The sequence below is a fragment of the Pleurodeles waltl genome, chromosome 7, assembly GCF_031143425.1.
Source record: "Pleurodeles waltl isolate 20211129_DDA chromosome 7, aPleWal1.hap1.20221129, whole genome shotgun sequence".
In the NCBI taxonomy this organism is placed as follows: Eukaryota; Metazoa; Chordata; class Amphibia; order Caudata; family Salamandridae; genus Pleurodeles; species Pleurodeles waltl.
Window position 1 is genome coordinate 355673488 of NC_090446.1, and position 26933 is coordinate 355700420.

General features: G+C 49.5%; 1 protein-coding gene across 1 annotated transcript in view; it reads right to left on the bottom strand.

The window, feature by feature from the left end:
- LOC138247253 (ubiquitin carboxyl-terminal hydrolase CYLD-like) overlaps nucleotides 1-26933 on the bottom strand; it is a 357524-nt gene that overhangs the window by 151878 nt on the left and 178713 nt on the right. The window lies entirely within an intron of this gene.

A 26933-nucleotide genomic window follows, 5' to 3' on the forward strand; every position in this document is an offset into this window, starting at 1 on the left:
ATATCAAGGAAGGGAAATGGTGGTAGGGGGCAACCGTGCTACACAGTGCAAGTGTAAAAAAGTGCAAGGTAAAACACATGTGCATGTAAGTCATCTAAACTTACCAACCCAATTAGGGGGGCGCGCTTCCTAGGACCACACAGACCCGTGGTCGGGCGCAAAAATAATCTGCAGGAGAAGTGCGAGACAGATCATACAAAATGTACAACAGTTGGTCGTTACAGTAATGTAAAGGCCATGGAGGTATGGATAAACAGCTCACACCTATGTATAGAGGCTCATAAAATTATTAAGGGTAGAGAGCCTAGTCCCCTTTGGTGGAATTCATGGGTGTTATAATGGTAGACAAGACATCAATGATGGCAGTAACAATTTAAAATGTTGAGGGACCTGAATATATTAAGAGTTGATATAAATGGGACCGAGAAACTGAAGGAATATTGGTGGTCCTAACTATGTAAAAATAGAATAAACAGGGAAGGCATCATTGTGCCGAGACTAGTTCAAAACGAGCCATAATCGGAAAAGGGTAAAGCGAGTAAAACTAACCCAGGTCTATACGTGGTAGACGCGGGTTGTTCCTTGTACGCAAAACAGAATCACTTACTTATATCTGCTGCCGCCACCGTCGGTACACCTACCTGGGTCCGCGTTCCCTGAAAAGTGAGGGGAACTGCGGAAGTACCAGTAATAAACAGAGCGACCCGGAACTCGAATGTTGCCGGGATACGTGCGTGCAGTTCAGCAGCATGTAAACAGTGAAGACGGACTCTCCTATTGGGGGTCCAAGGCAATGAAAATAGAAGCAGGACTCACAAAAATTCGAAGAGTCCGGTGTAGCTGATTGAAGAGTTGAAAAAAAGGGGCAACAATGGCAAATAAAAGAAAAAATAATAAAATAGGCATATAATGAGCAAACTGACCATGTGTGGTGGCATAGAAGCTTGTCAAAAAAACACACAAAAAGAAGGTATAGCCAATGATGTAGATCATACAGAAAAGAAGCTTCAGTGAATCGTACAAGGAAACCAGTGTGGTTAATTAACCAGACTAGTCCAAGGGATATCGTTGTTTAAACCCTTGATGTGAGTGCACAGTTTGAACACCCACCGTTGCTCTAGTACAAACAAGGAGTTATTAAGGTTACGTGGGCTGGTTTGTAGAATGACCCACCACATATCAACAGGACTATGTCCGACCTCGAGAAAGTGGAGACTCAGTTTGGTGGTAACACGACCACATCTAATGTTACAGCGATGTTCATTGATCCGCAGCTTCACTGCTCTGCTGGTCATTCCTATGTATTGTAATCCACAAGGGCAAGTAATCATATATATACAATTCCGGGTATTGCAATTAGTGTGTTTGACAAGTCGCCAAGTGCCTATAGGATCAAGATCAATAGATTTCAGTCGCTTCGTAAAGGCACAGGCATTACAATTCCCACAAGGAAAGTGACCCACCACAGGGAAAGTATCCCATAGTACATTCTGTCGGGCTGGTAGGGAAGTAGTGCGTGGTCTAGTATGGACTAATAAGTCCTTAACATTAGTGGTTCGTTTGAAGGCAAAAAGAGGTTTAGGCATTTGTTCACCCCCACTACATAAGATTGACCACCTCTTATTCACCATTTTTTTGATGGAGTTGGAAAGAGGGGTAAAGGTGGATACATATGTAAGTTTTGTGTCTATAGTGCGAGGGGTGGTAGAAAGCAGAGTGTCCCTATTGCAAGATTTAGCCCGTTTATATGCTGCATTAACCAGGGAAACCGGATATTGACGGTTGTCAAGTTTGTTGGATAGATCTCTGGCCTGAGAGTTGAACATATGTGTGGTACTGCAATTACGTCGAAGTCGAAGAAATTGACCGTAAGGGAGATTATCTCTTAGTGCCTTAGGATGGTGACTCTCATACAATAAGAGACTATTACGATCAGTGTTTTTCTGATAGGTATGTGTGTGTAGTTTGCCCCCTTCAATGCTGATCTGAAGGTCAAGAAAAGGTATCTGAGTATCGGACACAGAGGAGGTAAACCGCAGGAAAGGGTTTAAAGTATTGATCCACGCGGTAAATCGGTCAACCTCAGTGAGAGGACCATGCCACGCTATCAGGATATCGTCAATATATCTGCGCCATAGTTTAATGTTGGCCTGGAAAGGATTAGTATCCGGAAGTATGAAGTGTGATTCAAAATCAAACATGTATAGACAAGCAAGACTAGGGGCGAAGGTACTGCCCATTGATGTCCTGCGGATCTGGTGAAAAAGAAGATCCTCAAATTAAAAGAAATTTTCTTTCAAAGCCAATGCAGCACAGTGCATAATGAAGTGCACTGGAGAAGTCAAAGGTTGGTAGACAGACTGGAGAGCAGTTTCAACTACTTGCAAGGTGGCTTCCTGTGGAATATTGGTATATAAGGCCTCGACATCCAGAGTGATTAGAGCATGAACCTGCACAGTTGAATTGATGGTATCTATCAGGTTAAGAACGTCTTTAGTGTCTTTTAGATAGGTGGTGGATGTCTGGACAATAGGTTGTAGGAAGGGGTCACAAAAAACAGAAAGTGGCTCAAGGATAGACCCTATTCCTGAGACTATCGGGCAACCCGGTGGGGGTACCTTGTTCTTGTGAATCTTTGGAAGGCAGTAGAAGTAGGGGATACGTGGATTCTGGGTGTCCAAGAATTCTGCTTCCCTGCACGAAATCCATGAATTACCTAGAGCCTCCTCTATCATACCACGTATTTCAGTGTGTAGTCTCTCTGTGGGATCAGTATTGATAGGGACATAATAAGTCAAGTCACCAAGTAGGCGTAGACATTCCTGCCTATAATCAGTTTTGCAAGTTTCACATCATTGCTTCTAGGTTTAGTACATTCTACGAGAAAGGGCATATTGTAGTGTTAGACCTGGCAGCTTTTTTGTGTGTCAACCCTTTCTTTTTGCTTTCTTACCTCCTTTTTTATGTTATACTGGACTCTGTTTTTGCTGGTTTATTGTCTCTTTGCATTTTACCACTGCTAATCAGTGCTAAAGTGCAAGTGCTCCCTCTATAAATTGTTCTGTTGATTGGTTTATCCAAGATTGGCATATTTGATTTACTGGTAAGTCCCTAGTAAAGTACACTTGAGATGCCCAGGGCCTGTAAATCAAATGCTACCAGCGGGGCTGCAGCACGGGTTGTGCCACCCACATGAGTAGCCCTGTTATCATGTCTCAGGCCTGCCACTGCAGTGTCTGTGTGTGCAGTCTTCCACTGCCAATTCGACCTGGCAAGTGTACCCACTTGCCAAGCCCAAAACTTCCCTTTTAGTACATGTAAGGCACCCCTAAGTTTCACCTTAGGTAGCCCTAAAGGGCAGGGTGCAGTGTATGTTAAAAGTGGGACATATACTGATGTGTTTTACATGTCCTAACAGTGAATACTGCCAAATTCGTTTTTCACTGTTGCAAGGCCTATCTGTCTCATAGGTTAACATGGGAACTGCCATTAATTATCATTAAAGTGTAGTTTCCCTTTGAGAGCAGATAGAGAAATTAAGTTTGGGGTCTCTGAACCCACAATTTAAAAAAGTTGTTTTTTAAATTGTTTATTTGAAAATGCCACTTTTAGAAAGTGGGCATACTCTTGCTTAAACCATTCTGTGCCTCTGCCTGCTTGTGTATTCCACATCTGGGTCAGACTGACAGTTGGACTGTTCTGAATTCCCTCTAGATAGTGACACAAAGGAAGCTGAGGTGTAGCCTGTATATCCTGATGGGCCATCTGGGCTAGAGTGGAGGGAGAAGTTGTCACTTACACCTAAAAGGGCTGTGCCTGCCCTCACACAAAGCAGTCTCCAACCCCCTGGTGTGTGTCTGGTGCCAGGCCTGGGCAAGGCAGGATCTTGTGACCAACAGAGACTTTCCTTTGAAGTATGCCTACTGCAAAGGCAGAAAGGGGTATACGTAATTGACCCAAAACCCCAGACTTTTATAACCTTTCTGGATCAAGAGGAACCTCTGCCAAGGAGAAGAGCTGAAGAGATAGAGGAGGAGTACTGCCCCTTTGCTGTGTTGCTTTGTTGGGATGGCCTGCAGTTGCTGCTTCAGCCTTAAAAGAGAGCAAAGGGTGAACTTTGCTGTGTATCCTGCTTGAGAGAGTTCTCCAAGGGCTTGGAGTAGAGCTTGCCTCCTGTTGGAAGTCTCAAGGACACCAAAGACTTCAGTTTCATCTGCCTACAGAACTGAGAACTGTGTGTTTTGTACTGTTCAAGAAGAAAAACCACTGCGATGCCACCAACGATGCCGCTGGCCTACACTGTGACCTGCACGCACGGAGCCGCATTGCCCCGCTTCACACCGCAACCCTGGTTTCACTGCTGCCGCCATCAAGCTGCTGCTTGCACCGTGACCTGTGGGCCCCGCACTCTGGCGTCGCCTTGCTCACACTGCAGTCTGGGCATCCCTGACGACAAGGCTCCTGCTGACACTGGTGCCGCTGCCTACACTGTGGCCTGTGGACACTGCTGATAAGGTACACAAACCACCGTCCCGTCCCGCACCACAGCCTCGGTCCACCAACACCAGCACCATCTACTCCAGTGTCATCACCAGGCATCCCTGCCTGCATCGCGACCCGTGGATGCCGCACGGAGCCTGTCCTGTGCCGCACCGCTTACTTAGACCTACTGACGACAGCGCTTTAGCAACGATGACGCCACTGCCTGCACTGTGACCTGGTGACACTGCATGTCGCACTGCCCTGCTTCACAGCAGCCCTGGTCTCACCGACGCTGCTGTAACCGAGCCGCTGCCTGCATCGAGACCTGCGGGCACCGCACACTGCATTGTCCAGCTTCACATCTCAGCCCGACGCCATCTAAGCCAGCGCTCCTGAATTCATCAGCCAGGAGTTTGATCTGTAACTGGTGTGACTTCAAGGGCCCGACGGCCCCCCCCACTGACCCCTGGAACCGATGCCTGTGACGCCAGCGACACCAGCGACACCACTCTCCGGATCTCATCGCGAAGATCACAACGCCCCACAATTCCAAGGTACTGTTTGCAGATGTTCCTGACACCGTAGTTGGCCCACAACGCCGCAACCGGCCTGACTGTTGGATTTGTTGTTCATGATTCCGTGATAGCCAGAGACAGAGCTATTGACTTCAAGGAACTGCATTTTTAAGTTAATTCTTGCAAAATTCGTATCTTTAGTATTGTATGTTGGATTTTGTTTTATGTAGATAAATATTGGCTATTTTTCTAAAACTGGTTTAGTGTCCTTTTGTAGTATTTTCACTGTATTAGTGTGTGTTATGTTCAAATGCTTTACACATTGCTTCTGAGATAAGCCTGGCTGCTCGTGCCAAGCTACCAAATGGGTAAGCAGCGGTTATCTGACCGGGTTTCTCCCGTATCCTGACTAGAGTGAGTGGTGAGGATATGACTTGCATTTGCACTTGACCCACAGTGATTGGTGTACACTACTACCATATCGCAGACCACTACGTGCGACAAACAGATTATTGGTTTTAAATTTTTCCTTTGGACTATTTTTGGTCTTAAGTTCAAGTGAACCCCAACAAAATCATGTCTCAGCCAAGTGCATCATCAGTGGCATTCCAGGATTTGTTTTTTATAGAGGATAGGTTGGAAACCTACACCGTGAAGGAACTGACAGCAGTTTGCAAAAAACTTAAAGTCCAGGTCAGAGGCCTCACCAAGAAGGAGGAGCTACAAAAGGTGCTGATGGTGTGGGCAACAGTCGGAGTTGCCAATTGGGGAGTCCGTGCAGCCAAATCCTAGGGAAGATGTACTGAGGCTACAGGAGTTGCTGGGGGGAGGAGCTACCCCCCTGGGTCAGGCAGCAGTAGTGGTTCTAAGGGCCTGGCTCCAGAGGAGCTGGAGGGCAGGAGAGAAGCCAGGAGGCACCAGATAGATTTGGGGAGGCTAAAAATGGAGGAGAAGAAAATGCTTTTGGATCATGAGCTCAGAGTAAAGGAGCTGGATCAAAGAAGTAGATCCAGCAGAGATGGTGGCAGCAATACCTCAGTGCAGTCAGATAGAATAGTTCACATTCCCTAGAATGTAGGAAGAGAGTACAAGAAGGGAGATGACATCCAGGGGTGGTTTCTGGGATATGAGGCATCTATCCACATAAATTGGGTCACTGAGAATCATTGGGGAGCAGGATTGTGGAACCACTTTACAGAGGGGGGAGAGGGACACTTTGCTAGCTTTGAGTAAGAGATACAATCTCACCTATGCTAACATGAAGGAGGCCCTTCTCACCAGGTACGGTTTCACTCTTGACAAGTACAAGGATCAGTTTAGACAGAGTAAGAAAACTGATTCCCAGACCTGGTTAGAATGTGTAGATTCTTTTTTTAGAGCACTGGATGGATGGGTGAAGGGCAGTAATGTCACAGATTTTCAGGGACCGTACAACCTAATTGCATGGGAGCAGTTGTTTAGTCTGTGTTTTGTAGAGCAACATCATTGTCTGTGTTTTGCAGAGCTGCACCAGCAACTGATTGATAGTAACCTGACTGACATTAGGAAGCTTGCTATGGAGGTGAACCGCTGGGTGAGTACCAGGGTCAATAAGAAGGTTAATGGGGGAAACTCTGCCAAAGGTGGGAAGGGTTCTCAGCAGCAGAGTGGGGGGGGGGAAGGGTAAACAAAAGGAGTTCTCAAAAGGGCCCCAATCTAGTAACCCTGGTAAGAATTCCCAATCCCCAGGAGATAAGAAACCATGGGCCTTTTCAGGAAAGCCTGCATAGGCGGGACCCCATAAGTGCTTTGGTTGAGACCAGGTGGGTCACATGAAGGTGGATCCCAAGTGGACACAGCTACCTACCAGTGGGCAGACAAGGGGTTGGCCAGTGTAGCGCATGAGGAGGAGATGGTCCCAGGTGGGTGTGGGGAACCCACCGAGATGACCCTTGTCTCACTAAGGGACAGTGAGATGATCCAGCGAAACCTAATGCCTGATAACACAAAGAAATACAGGAGGTGGATGACCATCAATGGGCAGAGGGTATAAGCTCTCAGGGATCCTGGAGCCAGTGTGACCACAGTCCGGTGTCACCTGGTAACTGAAGAGCAAAAAGTCCCTGGTGTTTCCACTAAGTAGTTGTAGTAGACAACTCAGAGCCCCAATGTAAGGTGGCGCATGTTCCCTTTGAGGGGGGGGTCTCAAGTTCCTTGAGGGTAGCTGTGAGTCCCACCATGCCTGTTGACTGTCTGCTGGGCAATCACCTGGAGACGTCCGCCTGGAAGGAGGTGGAGCTCAGTTCGCACTTGGGGATGTTGCAGTTGCCAGAGTCGGCATGCGTGACCACTCTGTCAATGGCAGCCGGACAGGGTGATCAGACGGACTTGGAGCCTGAAGCAGTGGCCCAGGTGCCTGGCAAGAGAAAGGGCAAGGGAAGCCCACCCCTGAAGTTCCCATGGTCCAGGAGGAGGCTGGCCCCGAGGGAGGCACTCTGGCACCTACAGGGGGACAAGTGGCTGAACTGGGAGACTTACCTGAGCTGACCCATTGGCAGCAAGAAGGGGGTCCTACCAGAACAGAAGGTGTGCCCTACATTCATAGGTCTCAGACAACAGGACGAGAACCAGGCAGCTGGCGCTGAAACCAAGACTCACCTGATCTATTGGGAGAATGGTCTCCTGTATAGTGAGCCTAAGGATGCTGAGCCTGGGGCAGTCCATGTGCTGGTGGTACCCCAGCGCTTCAGAGCCTTCCTACTGGGTTTGGCTCATGATGTGCTTCTGGCAGGACATTCGGGGCAAGGCAAGACCTTTGACAGGTATGTCACCCACTTTTGTGGCCCCAAATGAGGAAAAATACATAAGCATAATGTAGGACCTGCCAGACTTGCCAGGTGTAGGAAGCTGGCCTGGTGTGTGGTGGTTACATATGGTACTTACACTTTAAACCAGGTCCAGGTATCCCCGTAGTGAAGTGTAGGCAGTGTCAAGAAGCCAGGCTCTCTAGAGGTAGCTGTGGATGAGCAGCCAAAGCTTATCTAGGAGACACACAAAGCTCATGCAATACCACTGTAGTCACACAGCACTCACACACATGAAAGAAAACACTTAGTCGTACAAACATAAAGGTACTTTATTTTTGGAACAAATCACCAACAATTACAAGACAGGTGACCCACCTTTAGGAGGTAAGTAATGCACTAAATATATACACTAGAAATCAGAAATAGGCATAGAAAAGGTTAGAAAACAGTACAAACAGAAATAATCAATAGTGACCCTTTGGGGGAGCACAAACCATATACTAAAAAAATGGAATGTGAACAAGGTACCCCCACTTAGGTAAGCAAAATGTGTAGAGGGGAGCTAGGAGTTCTGAGAACCACAAAGGTAAGTAACACGGTAAACATCCTTTTTTACGACTTTTTTATTACGAAAGTCGTGGTTAACGAAAGCGTAACAACGCTTTTTTTAACCACGACTTCGTATTTTTGTGCCTTAACTACGTATGTTCTGAACAACAAACATGCGTGGTTAAGGTACAAAGAAGGGAGTTGGCGAAGGTAAGTGGTGGGTTTAGGTTTTGGGGTGGGGTTGGTGGGGTGGGGCGTTTTTGGTTTTGGGGAGGTGGTGGGGGGTTAGGGGGTTTTAGGTTTTGGGGTGGGGTTGGGGGGGTGGGGCGTTTTTGGTTTTGGGGAGGGGGTGGGGGGTCAGGGGGTTTTAGGTTTTGGGGCGGGGTTGGGGCGTTTTTGGTTTTGGGGAATGGGTGGGGGTCAGGGGGTTTTAGGTTTTGGGGTGGGGTTGGGGGGTGGGGCGTTTTTGGTTTTGGGGAGTGGGTGGGGGTCAGGGGGTTTTAGGTTTTAGGGTGGGGTTGGGGGGGTGGGGCGTTTTTGGTTTTGGGGAGTGGGTGGGGGGGTCAGGGGGTTTTAGGTTTTGGGGTGGGGTTTGGGGGTGGGGCGTTTTTGGTTTTGGGGAGTGGGTGGGGGTCCGGGGGTTTTAGGTTTTGGGGTGGGGTTGGGGGGGGTGGGGTGAGGGATGTAGGGTGAATGGTGCCTATTGCTAATGATTTTATCAGGAATGCCTTTACAACGAAATATCGTTGTTAAGGCATTCGTGGTAAAATCATTAGTAGTAAGGACGAGGTCGGTGTTCCGACCTCGTTGTTAAGGTTAGTAGTTGTTTTTAATTCGGTGTTCCGTCATATAATCAAGTAACACAGTATCCCCAAGCGACCAGGAATGCAGGAGTAAAACACTGGATTTCCCCCCAAACCACCCAAAAGGAGGAAAAGAAGACAAAGAAGACACCCAGAGAAGACTGCAAGAAAACCAGTGATGGATTCCTGAAGAAGGAAGACCAGTGGAGGGAGGGGATCAAGTCCAAGAGTCACAGTGGAGTCCAGGAGGAGTAGGAGGTACTACCCACCCATGGATGCAGGAGTTGGTCGATGGTTCTGAAGAACAGGTCAGCACTGCAGCCCAGGAGCCGGAGAAGAGTTCCAGATGATGCAGAAGATGTTCCACACCAGAAGGAAGATTGCAGACAGGGGTTGGTGCACCAACAAGCCTTGGCAAAAGCAAACTTGCGGTTAGTGGAAAAGAGGTGCTGCCAGGGACCAGCGAGGCCCAGGAGGACTCAACCCAGGAGGGGGAATCACAGGGGACCCTCAGCCTCGCAGAGAGTCCACAGGAGCAGAGGCACAGAAGTCACAGAAGGAGCCCCCACAGTACTAAAAAAGTGAATCCCACACTGCAGAAGAAACACGCAGGAGGCTGTGCTTTGCAGGATGGAGTGCTGGGGGCTGGAGCTACATGTCGCCTGAAGATCCCTTGGAGGAAATGCAAACAAGCCTTGGCAGCTGCAAGAGATGCGGTGCACAGGGGCACTGTCCTGCTTGGGAAGGCAAAGGCTTACCTCCACCAAAGTTGGATAGCTGGCAGAGAGGACCAAGAGGACTACTCCAGACCACCACCCTTGATGCAGGATCCAGGGAGATCAGCAGATGAGGGGATCCATGCAGCCGGTCGTCGTCGCTTGTTGTAGGTGCCTGCGGTTGCAAGGAAGTGACCCCTTCACTCCAAAGGAGATTCCTTCTTCTTTGTGTGCAGGCTGAAGAGTTGCAGTCTTCTGAGGATACATGGAGAAGAAACTGTTTCAAAGCTGGCAGGAACTCTGGAGACAATGTTGCAGAGAGTCTTCTTCGTGGATCTGCAGCTTGTCGGTTCCTGGAGGGTCCAGTCACGGTTCTGGGGGCCAGAAGTTGAAGCAGAGGTTGCAGAGGAATCCTGCTGGAATGTTTCAAGCTGAATCTGATGACCCACTCAAGAGAGAGGCCCTAAATAGCCCTTAAAGGGGGATTGGTCCCCTAACCAGGTAAGCACCTATCAGGAGGGGGCTCTGACGTCACCTGCCTGGCCTGGCCACTCAGATGCTCCCAGAGTTTCCTGACAACCTTCGAATCAAGATGGCAGAGCCCAGGGGCACTCTGGAGGAGCTCTGGACACCACCCCTGGGGTGGAGATGGGCAGAGGAGTGGTCACTCCTCTTTCCATTGTCCAGTTTCGCACCAGAACAAGGACTGGAGGACCCTGAACCGGTGTGGACTGGTTTATGCATTGAGGGCTTCAAATGTGCCCTTCAAAGCAAACCAGTGGCTTGGGGAGGCTGCCCCTCCCAAGCCAGTCAGGCCTATTTCCAAAGGGAGAGGGTGTTACCTCCCTTTCCCAAGGGACATCCTTTGTTCTGTATTCCTGGGCTTGATGAGATCAAGCAGCAAGAGGGCAGAAACCTGTCTGATGGGTGGCAGGACCTGGGCTGGTCAGAAAACCCTGTAAGACTGTGGTAGCAATGCGGGAGGTGCTCTAAGGAGCCCCCAGAGTGCACGGAATCATACTTCTAATACTTGCAACAGCATTGGGGTATGATTCTGACATGTTTGATACCAAACATGCCCAGGTTCGGAGTTACCATTGTATAGCTGGACATAGGCAGTGACCTATGTCCAGTACACATATAAAATGGCATCCCCGCACTCACGAAGTCCAGTAAAATAGGGATGGAGTTTGTGGGATCACCTCTTCTAGTGCAGGGGTGCTCTTGCACACAGGTACCTGCACCCTGCCCTGTGGACTGAGAGGGCCTATCACAGGAGTGACTTACAGTGACCTGGTGCAGTAGTGAAACCGGGTATGTGCACCAGGTTCATGCAGACTGCAATGGCAGGCTTGCAGAACCCTTTGAATGGGCTCCCTACGGGTGGCAGAATAACTGCTACAGCCCATAGGGATCCCCTGGAACCCCAATGCCCTAGGTACCTAGGTACCATATTCTAGGGACCTACATAGGGGCACAAGTATGCCAAATCTGGGTATAAAAAGTTACCAGCAACCAAATTTAGAGGAGAGAGCACAGTCACTGGGGTCTTGGTTAGCAGGATCCCAGTGAACAAAGTCAAACACAGTGACAAACAGACCAAAAGTGGGGGTAAACAAGCTAGAAAGTGACAACTTTCCTGCACCAAGCAAGTGGCAAAAGTAGAGGGCAACGTAAAGCTCCCCTCCAACCCTTTCATGTCGTAAGCACCCCTTTTGAGTGGGTGGCCATTGACATAGTAGGGCCTCTGGACTCCAAGACAGCCCTGGGCAACAGGTTCATACTGGTCTTGGTGAACCATCCCACCCGCTACCCTGAAGCTATCCTTTTGAGGACAGTGACGGCACCCGTTGTGGCCCGGGCATTGATGGGGATATATACCCGATTTGGTTTCCCCAAGGGGGTGGTATCTGACAGGGGTACCAACTTTATGTTCATGATAAAGGCCATGTGGAAAGAATGTGGAGTGAACTACAAGTTCACCACTCCTTACCATCCCCAAAGTAACGGGTTGGTTGAGAGATTCAACTGAACCCTGAAAGGCATGATTGGGGTCTATCAGACTTCATGAGGCGTAAGTGGGAGGTCCTCTTACCATGCCTTCTCTGCCTACCGGGAGGTAGCACAGAAGGGGGTTGGCTTCAGCCCCTTTGAGCTGTTGTATGGGCACCCAGTCAGAGGACCTCTAAGTCTGGTAAAAGAGGGCTCGGAGCAAGCTCCTAGGAAGTTACCCCAGGAAGTATTCAGTTACATCCTGGCCTTCAGAAACCAAACTGCATGCTTGAAGAAGCTTGCACAAGAGATCCTAGTGGCAAGCCAGGAAGACATGAAATGCTGGAATAACCAGAATACCATTCTGATTGAGTTTCAGCCTGCCCAGAAAGTGTGGGTCATGACCCACATAGAGCCTTGTGCTTTGCAGGACAGGTGATCAGGGGCATTTAAGGTGAAGGAGCACAAGAGTGATGTCACCTACTTGGTGGACTTGCAGACTCCAAGGAACCTGTTGAGGGTTCTACATGTGAACCGCCTCAAACCCCACTTTGAGAGGTTTGAGTTAACCATGCTTCTGGCTACAGATGATGGGGCGGAAGAGGAGAGTGAACCTATCTCTGACCTCCTGTTGGCAAAGGAGCAGGATGGGTTGGTAGAAGGCATGGTCCTCTACCCTTCTCTGACCCTGGAGCAGCAGAGTAAGTGTTGCCAGTTACTGGGACACTTTGCAACTCTGTTTTCACTCACTCCAGGTGTCAATGGATGCATGGTGTGGACACTGGGGACAGTCTGCCTGTGAAAAACAAGGTTTACAGGTTGGCTTACAGAGTGATGGCCAGCACCAAGGAGGAGGTCTCCAAGATGTTGGCTTTAGGGGTGACTGAGCTCTCCAGCGGTCCTTGGTCCAGCCCAGTGGTTTTGGTACCCAAGGCTGCTGCACCTGTTGCCACACCAGAACTTCAGTTCTGCGTGGACTACCAGGGGCTCAATGCCATCACCAAGACTGACGCCTACCCCATCCCCAGATCTGATTAGCTCATTGATTGGTTGGGGGCAGCCAAGTTCCCCAGCACATTTGATTTAACGTCTGGGTATTGGCAGATTACCTTAACTGATGGGGCCAAGGAAAGGTCAGCGTTCTCAACACCAGAGGGGGGAATTTCCAGTTCCAGTTCCAGTTCCAGGTCATGCCCTTCGGGTTGAAGAACGTCCTTGCCACCTTCCACAGGTTGGTCAATCAGGTCATGGCTGGGCTTGAAAACATCAGTGCCGCCTACCTTGGCGACATTGCTATGCTCAGCTCCAGTTGGGAGGACCACTTACACCACCTCTGGGAAGTATTGAAGGCGCTACATCCCGTAGGCCTTACTATCAAAGCCAGTAAGTGCCAGAGAAGGCAGGGGTCAGTGGGGTACTTGGGACACCAGATAGGAACCGTCCGGATGACACCCCTACCACCCAAGATTGATGCCATTTGAGCTTGGGCACCCCCAAGACCCGGACAAAGGTGAGCGCCTTCCTAGGCCTCAACGGGTACTACAGGAGATTTGGCCTCACCGGGAACTACAGGAGATTTGTCAAGGGGTATGGCACCATTGTTGCCCCCTTGGCAGAGCTGACTTCTAAGAAGCAGCCTAGACAGGTGATCTGGACTGAGGCGTGCCTGACTTTGTTTGACACCCTGAAGGAGGCCATGTGCACGGTGCCCATGCTGCTGGCCCATGGCTTCTCCAAGGAGTTTGTGGTACAGACAGATGTGTCAGAGCATGGTGTGGGAGCGGTACTTTCACAGCTAAACGAAGAGGGCCTAGACCAGCCTGTAGTCTTCCTTAGCAGGAGAACAGAGGTGGTGTGCAATTGAAAAGGAATGCTTTAGCTGTGGTCTGGGTGCTGAAGAAGCTAAGACCTTACTTGTTTGGGTCTCACTTCCCGGTTCAGACCGATCACAGGCCTCTCAGTTGGTTAATGCAGATGAGGGGTGAGAACCCACAACTGTTGAGGTGGTCCATTTCCCTACAGGAGATGGAATTCACGGTGGAACACTTCTTGCAGTCACTGATGACATCCACACACTCCTTGACTATGGCCACAACACAGCTCTCATATTCCTCGACTTCTCAGCAGCCTTCGACGTGGTATCCCACAGCACCTTATGCACCAGACTCCACGATGCAGGAATCTGCAGAAAAGCCCTTCAATAGATTCACTCCTTCCTCTCCGGAAGAACACACAGAGTCAGGCTCCCACCCTTCTTATCCAAACCAACAGAAGTCAGCTGCGAACTCCCTCAGGAATCCTCCCTAAGCCCAAGGCTCTTCAACATCTACATGGCCCCACTTGCAGCCATTGTCATCGGCTATGGAATGAACATCAGGTCATACGCCGATGACACTCAACTCATCATATCCCTCACTGAAGACTCGGACAAAGCTAAGAGGAACTTTCACACCGGAATGGAAGCCGTCACCGCCTGGATGAGGGAGAGCCTCCTCAAGCTCAACTTAGACAAGACCAAGCTCATCATCTTTGGAAACTCTACTTCAGCCTGGGACGACTCCTGGTGGCCCTCATCGCTCAGTGCCCCGCCTACTCTGACTGACCACGCCCACAACCTATTAATCATCCTCGTCTTTTCCCTATCAATTACCCGAGAGGTAAACTGTAGGAGGCTGGACTGGCTTGTAGTGAGTACCAAGGGGTACTTACACCTTGCACCAGGCCCAGGTATCCCTTATTAGTGTAGAGGGGTGTCTAGCAGCTTAGGCTGATAGAAAAGGTAGCTTAGCAGAGCAGCTTAGGCTGAACTAGGAGACGAGTGAAGCTCCTACAGTACCACTAGTGTCATATGCACAATATCATAAGAAAACACAATACACAGATATACTAAAAATAAAGGTACTTTATTTTTATGACAATATGCCAAAAGTATCTCAGTGAGTAACCTCAGAATGAGGATAGCAAATATACACAAGATATATGTACACAATACCAAAATATGCAGTAATAGCAATAGAAAACAGTGCAAACAATGTATAGTCACAATAGAATGCAATGGGGGCACATAGGGAGAGGGGCAACACAAACCATATACTCTAGAAGTGGAATGCGAACCACGAATGGACCCCAAACCTATGTGACCTTGTAGAGGGTCGCTGGGACTGTAAGAAAACAGTGAGGGATAGAAAAATAGCCCACCCCAAGACCCTGAAAAGTGGGTGCAAAGTGCACCTAAGTTCCCCAAAGAGCACAGAAGTCGTGATAGGGGAATTCTGCCAGAAACAACAACACCAGCAATGCAACAACGATGGATTTCCTGACAAGAGTACCTGTGGAACAAGGGGACCAAGTCCAAGAGTCACGATCAAGTCGGGAGTGGGCAGATTCCCAGGAAATGCCAGCTGTGGGTGCAAAGAAGCTGCCACCGGATGGTAGAAGCTGTGGATTCTGCAAGAACGACAAAGGCTAGAAACTTCCCCTTTGGAGGATGGATGTCCCACGTCGTGAAGAGTTGTGCAGAAGTATTTCCGTGCAGAAAGACCGCCAACAAGCCTTGCTAGCTGCAAGGGTCGCGGTTAGGGTTTTTGGATGCTGCTGTGGCCCAGGAGGGACCAGTAGGTCACCAATTGCGTGAGGAGACAGAGGGGGCGCCCAGCAAGAGAAAGAGCCCACTCAAAAGCAAGCAGCACCCGCAGAAGTGCCAGAACAGGCACTACGAAGTGGAGTGAACCGGAGCTCACCCAAAGTTGCACAAGAGGGTCCCACTAAGCCGGAGGACAACTCAGGAGGTCGTGCAATGCAGATTAGAGTGCCGGGACCCAGGCTTGGATGTGCACAAAGGAAATCCTCGAAGAGTGCACAGGAGCCGGAGTAGCTGCAAAACACGTGGTTCCCAGCAATGCAGTCTAGCGTGGGGAGGCAAGGACTTACCTCCACCAAACTTGGACTGAAGAGTCACTGGACTGTGGGAGTAACTTGGAGAGAGTTGCTGAGTTCAAGGGACCTCGCTCGTCGTGCTGAGAGGAGACCCAGAGGACCGGTGATGCAGTTCTTTGGTGCCTGCGGTTGCAGGGGGAAGATTCCGTCGACCCACAGGAGATTTCTTCAGAGCTTCTAGTGCAGAGAGGAGGCAGACTACCCCCACAGCATGCACCACCAGGAAAACAGTCGAGAAGGCGGCAGGATCAGCGTTACAAGGTCGCAGTAGTCGTCGTTGCTACTTTGTTGCAGTTTTGCAGGCTTTCAGCTCGGTCAGCAGTCGATTCCTTGGCAGAAGGTGAAGAGAGAGATCCAGAGGAATTCTGAGGAGCTTTTGCATTCGTTATCTAAAGAATTCCCCAAAGCAGAGACCCTAAATAGCCAGAAAAGGAGGTTTGGCTACTTAGGAGAGAGGATAGGCTAGCAACCCCTGGAGGAGCCTATCAGAAGGAGTCTCTGACGTCACCTGCTGGCCCTGGCCACTCAGAGCAGTCCAGTGTGCCAGCAGCACCTCTGTTTCCAAGATGGCAGAGGTCTGGAGCACACTGGAGGAGCTCTGGGCACCTCCCAGGGGAGGTGCAGGTCAGGGGAGTGGTCACTCCTCTTTCCTTTGTCCAGTTTCGCGCCAGAGCAGGGCTGGGGGATCCCTGAACCGGTGTAGACTGGCTTATGCAGAGATGGGCACCATCTGTGCCCATCAAAGCATTTCCAGAGGCTGGGGGAGGCTACTCCTCCCCAGCCCTGACACCTTATTCCAAAGGGAGAGGGTGTAACACCCTCTCTCTGAGGAAGTCCTTTGTTCTGCCTTTCTGGGCCAAGCCTGGCTGGACCCCAGGAGGGCAGAAACCTGTCTGAGGGGTTGGCAGCAGCAGCAGCTGCAGTGAAACCCCGGGAAAGGCAGTTTGGCAGTACCCGGGTCTGTGCTAGAGACCCGGGGAATCATGGGATTGTCTCCCCAATACCAGGATGGCATTGGAGGGGCAATTCCATGATCTTAGACATGTTACATGGCCATATTCGGAGTTACCATTGTAAAGCTATACATATGTAGTGACCTATGTAGAGTGCACGCGTGTAATGGTATCCCCGCACTCACAAAGTCCGGGGAATTGGCCCTGAACAATGTGGGGGCACCTTGGCTAGTGCCAGGGTGCCCACACACTAAGGGGGTCATTCCGACCCTGGCGGTCAAAGACCGCCAGGGCCGTGGATGACGGAAGCACCGCCAACAGGCTGGCGGTGCTTCCTTGCCCATTCCGTGGTCAGAAAACCGGGGCCGGCGGTTTCCCGCCGGTTTACCCCCGGCTGGGCTAATCCTCCATGGCGGCGCTGCAAGCAGCGCCGACATGGGGATTCCGACCCCCTTCCCGCCAGCCTGTTTCTGGCGGTTTTCACTGCCAGGAAGAGGCTGGCGGGAACGGGTGTCCTGGGGTCCCTGGGGGCCCCTGCACTGCCCATGCCACTGGCATGGGCAGGGGCCCCCTAACAGGGCCCCAGCATGCTTTTCACTGTCTGCCTAGCAGACAGTGAAAAGCGCGATGGGTGCAACTGCACCCGTCGCACGCCTGCAACACCGCCGGCTCCATTCGGAGCCGGCTTCAGTGTTGCAGGCCTCTTTCCCGCCGGCCCAGCGGGAAAGTTGTAATTGCACCAGCGGTCTTTTGACCGCGGTGCGGCCAAATGGCGGTTCCCGCCAGGCGGGCGGCAACCGCCACCCGCCGGGGTCAGAATGACCCCCTAAGTAACTTAGCACCCAACCTTTACCAGGTAAAGGTTAGACATATAGGTGACTTATAAGTTACTTAAGTGCAGTGTAAAATGGCTGTGAAATAACGTGGACGTTATTTCACTCAGGCTGCAGTGGCAGGCCTGTGTAAGAATTGTCAGAGTTCCCTATGGGTGGCAAAAGAAATGCTGCAGCCCATAGGGATCTCCTGGAACCCCAATACCCTGGGTACCTCAGTACCATATACTAGGGAATTATAAGGGTGTTCCAGTATGTCAATGTAAATTGGTAAAATTCGTCACTAGCCTTTTAGTGACAATTTGGAAAGAAATGAGAGAGCATAGCCACTGAGGTTCTGATTAGCAGAGCCTCAGTGAGACAGTTAGTCATAACACAGGTAACACATACAGGGCACACTTATGAGCACTGGGGCCCTGGCTGGCAGGGTCCCAGTGACACATACAACTAAAACAACATATATACAGTGAAATATGGGGGTAACATGCTAGGCAAGATGGTACTTTCCTACACAACCCCCCCCCCCCAAACGAAGGACAATAAGACTAGCCATGACCTGATGAGTCTACATTGTCTAAGTGGAAATATCTGGAGAGTCCATCTGCATTGGAGTGGGTACTCCCAGGTCTATGTTCCACTGTATAATCCATTCCCTGTAGGGATATGGACCACCTCAACAATTTAGGGTTTTCACCTCTCATTTGATTTAGCCAAAGTAGAGGTTTGTGGTCTGTCTGAACAATGAAGTGAGTGCCAAACAGGTATGGCCTCAACTTCTTCAGTGCCCAGACCACAGCAAAGGCCTCCCTCTCTATGGCAGACCAACGCTTTTCTCTAGGGGTCAACCTCCTGCTGATAAAAGCAACAGGTTGATCCTGGCCCTCAGAATTAAGTTGTGATAAGACTGCCCCTACCCCTAATTCAGATGCATCAGTTTGGACAATGAATTTTTTGGAGTAACAGGGGCTTTTCAGGACAGGTGCAGAGCACATGGCCTGCTTCAGCTCCTCAAACGCTTTCTGACAGCTAGCTGTCCACAATACCTTTTTAGTCATTTTCTTAGATGTGAGGTCATTAAGAGGGGCTGCAATGGAGCCATAGTTCTTTATGAACCTCCTGTAATACCCAGTGAGGCCTAAGAAGGCTCTCACCTGGGTCTGAGTTGTAGGGGGCACCCAATCTATAATAGTTTGGATTTTCCCCTGAAGTGGTGCAATCTGTTCTCCACCTACCAGGTGTCCCAGATAAACCACTTTGCCCTGCCCTATCTGGCACTTTGAAGCCTTGATAGTGAGGCCTGCCTTCTGCAGGGCCTCCAAAACATTCCATAGGTGGACCAGGTGATCATCCCAGCTGGAGCTAAAGACAGCTATATCATCTAGATATGCTGCACTAAAAGCTTCCAGCCCTTGCAGGACTGTGTTCACCAACCTTTGAAAAGTGGCAGGTGCATTTTTCAATCCAAAAGGCATTACTGTGAATTGGTAATGGCCTCCAGTGGTTGAAAATGCAGTTTTTGCTTTTGCATCCTCTGATAACTTGATCTGCCAATACCCTGCAGTCAAATCAAAGATGCTTAGATACTTGGCAGATGCCAGTGTATCTATTAGCTCATCTGCCCTGGGTATAGGGTAAGCATCAGTTTTGGTTACCTGGTTGAGACCTTTATAGTCTACACAAAACCGCATTTCCTTCTTTCCATCCTTGGAATGAGGTTTTGGTACAAGTACCACAGGAGAGGCCCATGGACTTTCAGAGTGCTCAACCACTCCCAGTTCAAGCATTTTCTGCACTTCTTGCTTTATGCAGTCTCTGACATGGTCAGGCTGACTATAGATCTTACTTTTGACAGGCAAGCTGTCTCCAGTATCTATAGTGTGCTCACACCAAGAAGTGGTGCCTGGCACAGTAGAGAAGAGTTCAGAAAACTGACCCAGGAGATTTATGCAGTGGTCTTTCTGCTCAGCAGTAAGACAATCTGCCAAAACTACACCTTCCACTAGAGCATCTTGGTCTGTGGAAGAGAAGAGATCAGGGAGAGGGTCACTCTCTTCTTCCTGTCCTTCATCTGTTGCCATGAGCAGGGTGAGATCAGCCCTGTCATAGTAGGGTTTCAGGCGATTGACATGGAGCACCCTAAGGGGACTCCTGGCAGTGCCTAAGTCAACTAAGTAGGTGACTTCTCCCTTTTTTTCAACAATTATGTGGGGTCCACTCCATTTGTCTTGGAGTGCTCTTGGGGCCACAGGCTCCAAGACCCACACTTTCTGCCCTGGTTGGTACTGAACCAAAACAGCCTTCTGGTCATGCCATTGCTTTTGGAGCTCTTGGCTGGCCTGAAGGTTTTTACTGGCCTTTTTCATGTACTCAGCCATCCTAGATCTTAGGCCAAGTACATAGTCCACTATGTCTTGCTTTGGAGCTTTTAAAGGTTGTTCCCAACCCTCCTTAACAAGTGTTAGGGGACCTCTTACAGGGCATCCAAATAGGAGTACAAAGGGGCTGAAGCCCACTCCTTTTTGGGGTACCTCCCTGTAAGCAAAAAGGAGGCAAGGTAACAGAATATCCCATCTCCTGCGGAGTTTTTCAGGGAGTCCCATTATCATGCCTTTGAGAGTTTTGTTAAATCTCTCCACCAGTCCATTTGTTTGTGGATGATAGGGTGTGGTGAACTTGTATGTCACACCACATTCCTTCCACATGGCCTTTAAGTAAGCAGACATGAAATTGCTTCCCCTGTCTGATACCACCTCTTTTGGGAAGCCCACCCTGGAAAAGATTCCCAGGAGGGCCTTTGCCACTGCAGGAGCTGTAGTGGTCCTTAGAGGAATTGCTTCAGGATATCTGGTGGCATGGTCCAATACCACCAAGATAAACCTATTGCCTGAAGCAGTAGGAGGGTGAAGGGGGCCAACTATGTCAACCCCTACCCTTTCAAAGGGAACCCCAACCACAGGCAGTGGAATAAGGGGTGCCTTTGGAGTGCCACCTGTCTTGCCACTGGCTTGACAGGTTTCACAGGACTTACAAAATTCCTTTGTGTCCTCTGACATTCTAGGCCAATGAAACAAGGGGACAGGCCTGTCCCAAGTTTTCATTTGCCCCAAATGTCCAGCTAAGGGAATGTCGTGGGCTAGAGTTAGGAGGAACTTTCTGTACTCCTGAGGAATCACCAATCTCCTGGCAGTTCCAGGTTTTGGATCCCTTGCTTCAGTGTACAAAAGGTTATCCTCCCAGTAAACTCTGTGAGAGTCACTGACATCCCCATTTGCTTGTTTGACAGCTTGCTGCTTTAGACCCTCTAGTGTGGGACAGGTATGCTGTGCCACACTCAGCTCCTCCCTGGCAGGCCCCCCCTTCACCCAAAAGCTCAGCAGTGTCTGCTTCCAGCTCCTCTGGTGTAGGTTCTGCACAGGGTGGAAATTCCTCTTCCTCAGAAGTTGAATTCACTGTAGAGGGAGGGATAGTAGGTAGTGATTTACCTTTACTAACCCTAGCTTTAGGGAGCACTTGGTCCATTCTTCCAGGATCCAAGTTACCCTGTCCTTTTTGCTTTTTGGCCTGAGCCCTGGTTAAAGCAAAAACATGCCCCGGAATGCCCAGCATTGCTGCATGAGTCCAACTCCACATCTGACCAAGGTGATGTCTCTAAATCATTCCCTAGTAGACAGTCTACAGGTAAATCTGAGGCAACCACAACTTTCTTTGGACCAGTAACCCCCCCCCAGTTGAGATTCACAACAGCCATGGGGTGGCTAAGAGTGTTGTTATGAGCATCGGTTACTTGGTACTGGTGACCAAGTAGGTGTTGTTCAGGGTGGACCAGTTTCTCTATTACCATGGTAACACTGGCACCTGTGTCCCTGTAGGCCTGAACCTCAACACCATTTATTAGGGGAAGTTGCTTGTACTTATCCATATTAAGGGGACAAGCAACCAAGGTGGCTAAATCAATAGCCCCCTCAGAGACTAACACAGCATCTGTGGTCTCCCTAACAAGACCAACCCCAACTAAATTACCAAAAGTGAGCCCAGCTACTCCCTTGGATTGGCTATTAGTAGGTTTGCTCCCAACACCACTGCTATTACTAGGGGCACTAGGTGTAGCAGCAGGGGTTGTAGTGGTAGGAGGCTTGGTGCTTTTCTTTGGACAACTGGGATCTGATGTCCAATGGCCTTTTATTTTACATAAATAGCACCATGGTTTCTTTTCTTTGTTTTGATTTGAAGAGGATTTGGGCCCACCACCCCCACCAGGGTGTTTTTGTGGGCCTGATGAAGACTCATTTTTAGATTTGTCCCCACCCTTGTCAGAAGACTTACCATCCTTCTTCTTGCCATCCTTGTCACCCCCTGTATGAACTTTTCTGTTCACCCTTGTTCTGACCCATTTGTCTGCCTTCTTTCCCAATTCTTGGGGAGAGGTCAGATCAGAGTCTACCAGGTACTGGTGTAACAAATCAGACACACAATTATTAAGAATATGCTCTCTCAGGATTAAGTTATACAGGCTTTCATAGTCAGAAACTTTACTGCCATGTAACCACCCCTCCAAGGCCTTCACTGAATGGTCAACAAAGTCTACCCAGTCTTGTGAAGACTCCTTTTTGGTTTCTCTGAACTTCATCCTGTACTGTTCAGTTGTTAAGCCATAACCATCTAGGAGTGCATTCTTAAGAACTGTAAAATTATTGGCATCACTTTCCTTTACAGTAAGGAGCCTATCCCTACCCTTTCCACTGAAAGATAGCCATAGGATAGCAGCCCACTGCCTTTGAGGGACCTCCTGAACAACACAGGCCCTCTCAAGTGCAGCAAACCACTTGTTAATGTCATCCCCCTCCTTGTAAGGGGGAACTATCTTATGCAGATTCCTATAATCATGCTCTTTTGCAGGATGACTATTTGGAATACTGCTGCTGCCACCATGGGGTCCTAACCCCAACCTCTGTCTTTCTCTTTCTAAATCAAAGGACTGCCTATCTAAATCCAGCTGTTGCTTCTTGAGCTTCAGCCTGGATTCTTCCACTCTCAATCTATTGAGCTCCCTTTCTAACACTCTGTCATCAGGGTGGGTGGGTGGGGCATGCCTCGAAACAGAAGAATGGTGAGAATGAACAGAGGGAGACCTGGCCCTAACAGATGGCACTCTAACATTCTGGCCTACAGGAGTAAAACTTCTACTGTGATCAGAAGCAACACTATTACTGTGATGTGAATTCACATTAGTACCAGCTATGCTAGGTGGCCTGCTAAGGGGCAGGTTGGAAAGATTCCCTCCCAAATCTTTTGCTAGGGGTGCCCCAGGATCAGATTGGGAACCATCAGCCAATTTCTCACCAGAAGTGCCAACTAAGGTCTTTTCTTGTTCAATGAGCATATTAACCAACAGCTGTCTTGAGGGATTCTTCCCTACCCCTAAACCTCTATCTATGCAGAGACTCCTTGCTTCCTTCCAGCTAAGGTTGTCATAAGCTATGCTGGACAGACCAACAGTTTGGCCTGTACCAGACATGATAGAAAAGGTGTAAGGGACAGAAAAAGAAAGAAAAAGTTTCAGAACTTTTTAAAGAACAGAAAAAAAACTTTTAAAACTTTTTAAGAACTTTTTGAAAGTTTAGAGGTACTTTTCAGCACTTAGTAAAAGAAGTGAGAGAAGAAAAGCAAAACTTTTTGGTTCGGTGTACATACACTGAACTTGTTTTGTCTCTTATGAAAAGTACAATGACAAAAGTGGTAAGTAGTTGCAAAGTACTTATCCCACCGCTGCACAACCAATGTAGGAGGTTGGACTGGCTTGTAGTGAGTACCAAGGGGTACTTACACCTTGCATCAGGCCCAGGTATCCCTTATTAGTGTAGAGGGGTGTCTAGCAGCTTAGGCTGATAGAAAAGGTAGCTTAGCAGAGCAGCTTAGGCTGAACTAGGAGACGAGTGAAGCTCCTACAGTACCACTAGTGTCATATGCACAATATCATAAGAAAACACAATACACAGATATACTAAAAATAAAGGTACTTTATTTTTATGACAATATGCCAAAAGTATCTCAGTGAGTACCCTCAGTATGAGGATAGCAAATATACAAAAGATATATGTACACAATACCAAAATATGCAGTAATGGCAATAGAAAACAGTGCAAACAATGTATAGTCACAATAGAATGCACTGGGGGCACATAGGGAGAGGGGCAACACAAACCATATACTCTAGAAGTGGAATGCGAACCACGAATGGACCCCAAACCTATGTGACCTTGTAGAGGGTCGCTGGGACTGTAAGAAAACAGTGAGGGTTAGAAAAATAGCCCACCACAAGACCCTGAAAAGTGGGTGCAAAGTGCACCTAAGTTCCCCAAAGAGCACAGAAGTTGTGATAGGGGAATTCTGCCAGAAACAACAACACCAGCAATGCAACAACGATGGATTTCCTGATGAGAGTACCTGTGGAACAAGAGGACCAAGTCCAAGAGTCACGATCAAGTTGGGAGTGGGCAGATGCCCAGGAAATGCCATCTGTGGGTGCAAAGAAGCTGCCACCGGATGGTAGAAGCTGTGGATTCTGCAAGAACAACAAGGGCTAGAAACTTCCCCTTTGGAGGATGGATGTCCCACGTCGTGAAGAGTCGTGCAGAAGTATTTCCGTGCAGAAAGACCGCCAACAAGCCTTGCTAGCTGCAAGGGTCGCGGTTAGGGTTTTTGGATGCTGCTGTGGCCCAGGAGGGACCAAGATGTCGCCAATTGCGTGAGGAGACAGAGGGGGTGCCCAGCAAGAGAAAAAGCCCACTCAGAAGCAAGCAGCACCCGCAGAAGTGCTGGAACAGGCACTACGAAGTGGAGTGAACCGGAGCTCACCCGAAGTTGCACAAGAGGGTCCCACAAAGCCGGAGGACAACTCAGGAGGTCGTGCAATGCAGGTTAGAGTGCCGGAGACCCAGGCTTGGCTGTGCACAAAGGAAATCCTCGAAGAGTGCACAGGAGCCGGAGTAGCTGCAAAACACGTGGTTCCCAGCAATGGAGTCTAGCGTGGGGAGGCAAGGACTTACCTCCACCAAACTTGGACTGAAGAGTCACTGGACTGTGGGAGTCACTTGGACAGAGTTGCTGAGTTCAAGGGACCTCGCTCGCCGTGCTGAGAGGAGACCCAGAGGACTGGTGATGCAGTTCTTTGGTGCCTGCGGTTGCAGGGGGAAGATTCCGTCGACCCACGGGAGATTTCTTCGGAGCTTCTAGTGCAGAGAGGAGGCAGACTACCCCCACAGCATGCACCACCAGGAAAACAGTCGAGAAGGCGGCAGGATCAGCGTTACAAGGTCTCAGTAGTCGTTGTTGCTACTTTGTTGCAGTTTTGCAGGCTTCCAGCGCGGTCAGCAGTCGATTCCTTGGCAGAAGGTGAAGAGAGAGATGCAGAGGAACTCTAATGAGCTCTTGCATTCGTTATCTAAAGAATTCCCCAAAGCAGAGACCCTAAATAGCCAGAAAAGGAGGTTTGGCTGCTTAGGAGAGAGGCTAGGCTAGCAACACCTGGAGGAGCCTATCAGAAGGAGTCTCTGACGTCACCTGCTGGCCCTGGCCACTCAGAGCAGTCCAGTGTGCCAGCAGCACCTCTGTTTCCAAAATGGCAGAGGTCTGGAGCACACTGGAGGAGCTCTGGGCACCTCCCAGGGGAGGTGCAGGTCAGGGGAGTGGTCACTCCCCTTTCCTTTGTCCAGTTTCGCGCCAGAGCAGGGCTGGGGGATCCCTGAACCAGTGTAGACTGGCTTATGCAGAGATGGGCACCCATCAAAGCATTTCCAGAGGCTGGGGGAGGCTACTCCTTCCCAGCCCTGACACCTTATTCCAAAGGGAGAGGGTGTAACACCCTCTCTCTGAGGAAGTCCTTTGTTCTGCGTTCCTGGGCCAAGCCTGGCTGGACCCCAGGAGGGCAGAAACCTGTCTGAGGGGTTGGCAGCAGCAGCAGCTGCAGTGAAACCCCGGGAAAGGCAGTTTGGCAGTACCCAGGTCTGTGCTAGAGACCCGGGGAATCATGGGATTGTCTCCCCAGTACCAGGATGGCATTGGGGGGGCAATTCCATGATCTTAGACATGTTATATGGCCATATTCGGAGTTACCATTGTGAAGCTATACATAGGTAGTGACCTATGTATAGTGCACACGTGTAATGGTGTCCCCGCACTCACAAAGTCCGGGGAATTGGCCCTGAACAATGTAGGGCACCTTGGCTAGTGCCAGGGTGCCCACACACTAAGTAACTTAGCACCCAACCTTTACCAGGTAAAGGTTAGACATATAGGTGATTTATAAGTTACTTAAGTGCAGTGTAAAATGGCTGTGAAATAACGTGGATGTTATTTCACTCAGGCTGCAGTGGCAATGCTGCAGCCCATAGGGATCTCCTGGAACCCCAATACCCTGGGTACCTCAGTACCATATACTAGGGAATTATAAGGGTGTTCCAGTATGCCAATGTAAATTGGTAAAATTGGTCACTAGCCTGTTAGTGACAATTTGGAAAGAAATGAGAGAGCATAGACACTGAGGTTCTGATTAGCAGAGCATCAGTGAGACAGTTAGTCATAACACAGGTAACACATACAGGGCACACTTATGAGCACTGGGGCCCTGGCTGGCAGGGTCCCAGTGACACATACAACTAAAACAACATATATACAGTGAAATATGGGGGTAACATGCCAGGCAAGATGGTACTTTCCTACATAAACTCATTCACCTTTTCATGCAGGCGCACCCTCCGCCAACTCCACAAAATCTTCAAATGGAACCTGGTCGACTGCTGCAAGACTGTCACCCTCGCCTTAGTCACAAGCAAGCTCGACTACGGCAACGCACTCTATGCCGGAACATCAGGAAACTACAGCTCATCCAAAATGCCACTGCTAGTCTCGTCTTGAACTTCTCCAATCAGGAACATATCTCCCAACACCTGAGGATCCTCCATTGGCTCCCAGTGGAGAAGCAAATCAACTTCAAACTACTCATCCACACCTACAAAGCCCTTCACAACATCGGAACAGGGCTGCCTGAATCATTGTATCTCTTTCCATAACCCTGCCAGACCCCCCCACTCCACCCAGCAGGTACCTACCACCATCCCATGAATCTGGAACACCACCAACAGGAAGATCTTTCGCCTACTTCCCATCTAAGAGCTGGAATAACCTGCTCACGCACCTCAGACAAAGCCCATCACTCACCATCTTCATGAAGAACCTCAAGACATGGCTCTTTAAATGAGGGCCAGACCCACCACCAGCACCTTGAGACCCTCATGGGCGAGTAGTTGCACTTTATAAAAACTGATTGATTGATTGATTGATTGATTGAATAAACACTGTCCGGGCACAGA